The sequence below is a fragment of the Micropterus dolomieu genome, linkage group LG18 (genome assembly GCF_021292245.1).
Source record: "Micropterus dolomieu isolate WLL.071019.BEF.003 ecotype Adirondacks linkage group LG18, ASM2129224v1, whole genome shotgun sequence".
NCBI classification, from domain to species: domain Eukaryota; kingdom Metazoa; phylum Chordata; class Actinopteri; order Centrarchiformes; family Centrarchidae; genus Micropterus; species Micropterus dolomieu.
This window is the reverse complement of record NC_060167.1, coordinates 2,346,671-2,349,180: the sequence shown is the minus strand read 5'-3', so window position 1 is coordinate 2,349,180 and position 2,510 is coordinate 2,346,671. Positions and strand designations below refer to the sequence as shown.

Sequence of the window (2,510 nt, the reverse complement as noted above, 5' to 3'; positions counted from 1 at the left end):
AGGAGGAGGAGGCGAGAGAGAGAGAGAGACAGACTGGAGGAGGAGGCGAGAGAGAGAGAGAGAGAGAGACAGACTGGAGGAGGCGAGAGAGAGAGAGAGAGGCAGACAGGAGGAGGCGAGAGAGAGAAAGAGGCAGACAGGAGGAGGCGAGAGAGAGAAAGAGGCAGACAGGAGGAGGAGGGAGAGAGACAGACAGAGGAGGAGGAGGTGAGAGAGAGAGAGACAGACAGGAGGAGGCGAGAGAGAGAGAGAGAGACAGACTGGAGGAGGAGGAGGTGAGAGAGAGAGAGACAGACAGGAGGAGGTGAGAGAGAGACAGATTTCTTTGTCTTGGTAGTTTTTCTGTCCTTTGACCTCCTGATAGTTGAGTTGGCCTCATTAGGAAACACTGGACTCTACATGAAGTCTTATCCCTGTTTACAGTCAGACAGCTGGTCATTTTAAAGGTTTTTCATCAGCGTCACTATAATAAAAGTAAAGGCAACCAACGCTGTTACACACCGATGTCTTTTTGGCTGTGTGGAGCAAAGCATGAAGCTTATTTGAAGCACCAGTAGAAGCAGGCTGATCTTTACCTGACCTCTACATCAGGGTTCCTCAGCAGACACTGTGGGGGCCGGACTTTCAAAAATAATTGCCATATTACTGTGTAATATTTTCAACTTTCACAAAGTGAACGTTTTAATTAGCTTATATCAGTGTGAACAGACTCCTTAAAAATATGCTGCTGCTTTACTCGCTGCAACATTTCAGAAAACTGTTGAAAATGACGCGTTTTTGATGAACAGCAGCAGTCAGCGCTGATCTCACTTACAAACAGATTGCATTTCCTGTGACTACTACTTCAAAATAAAAGCCAACTTGTGTTTTGCCAGTGAAATGCTTTTAATGTGAAGCTGCAGCAGCAGGAAGTGTTCAGGTTGCAGTAACTTCACGCAGCATGTTTCCACAGCTTACACTGCTCATGATAAAGCTGTTGTTCTCTTGCACTTGAAGACAAAGTGGTCGCAAGTTTTTCTTTTTGTAGAGTACAATACTTTCAACAAAACATACTTAATTAAAAGTAAGATCACAGCAACGTGAGTAGTTGTAATTCATTACTTTCCACCTCTGGTTTTCTCTAGATGGATGGATTGGTGGGTGGGTGTTAAGACAAATGTCAAGGGTTAAATTGATTTGGTTGTCATTTTTTTCGTAGCTTATTAATCATTAAATTACTTCCTCAAATACCAATAGCTGCATTGATGGGAGATCAGCTGAGAGGGCGGTCCTGAGCTGAGAAGTTCACGTGAGGTGGCTAAATATACTAGCTGGTTCATTTAAGAGCTGCGCTTAAAGTTGAATTATCATCATTAGTATTAATCTTAACTCTTAATTTATCTGGATGGGATTAATAACTCTATTGCGGATCATTTGTTTAATTTCAGTCACAAATGCTGGCAGTGAAATAATTTGAATATTATTTAAATAAGATCCAGACGAGGTAAAGAAATGTGGACTAATAGTCACACTTTTTTTACTGAGCTGATGTGTTTTCTGTTTTGCATTTAAAGCTTATCAACCTATTAAACTCCAACAAAATGATGTACGATTTACAGCTGATGGTTGTGGAATATTAAATACCGTAAAACTTCACTTAACGGAGCCCCAAACAGCCACGTAGCCGTTTCCTGGCCTGCTGTGGGAACACATTTGGACAAATAAACGGCGTTTAATCAACTGCCTTGATTAAACGCCTGGTCTGGTTTTTATAGGAGTTCTTTGGATGTATAAAACCTCTTAAACCCAGCGGGGTCGCCGCCTCTAAGCCGCTCAGATCGTTAATACAAATATTAATGTTTAAAGGTATGATAAGTATGTCAGTGTGGACACGCTGCACATCGTTCGATCGCTTAGATTCTCCACTATTCAGTCGTTCAGTTCATTTAACGCAAACAACGAGCCACAAAGTCTGATTCTTATAGATTTACTGCTGTAACCTGAGAGGAAAAAGCGCCGACTCCCGTTACCTTTGAAGCGCTCGTTAAGCCCAAATGTGTCCGTTCCTTGATTATTTTCAGTTTTGTACAAAAGGAATTAAAGTCCCAAATATAGGCGGGGTAAATTCAGTGATTTTAGCGAGTACGTTGTTTTCCTTTAGACTCTAGGGGTAACGTGTCTTGCTCAGGGACACATTGGTGTCTCACAGTGGATTCAAACCCGAATCTCTCGCACCATGTGTCTTATCCACTGCGCCACCACCAAAGCCCGGGCTATTAATCCAAGTTTTACAGTAAATTCTAGCAAAGAAGATTTTAAAGGAGCCGAGTTGTGCAAGTGTCCTCTGTCATCTCCTGAATCTTTTTCGAGTTTTTAAGGCAGTCACTGAAGCCAAACCCCAGATACAGTGGGTACGGAAAGTATTCAGACCCCTTTAAATTTTTCACTCTTTGTTTCATTGCAGCCATTTTCCAAAAATCAAAAAAGTTCATTTTATTTCTCAGTAATGTACACTCAGCACCCCATCTTGA

General features: G+C 41.9%; 1 protein-coding gene across 1 annotated transcript in view; it reads left to right on the top strand.

Moving 5' to 3' along the window:
• LOC123956638 (E3 ubiquitin-protein ligase RNF123-like) overlaps positions 1-2,510 on the top strand; it is a 160,751-nt gene that overhangs the window by 149,269 nt on the left and 8,972 nt on the right. The gene's annotated exons all lie outside the window — the stretch shown is intronic.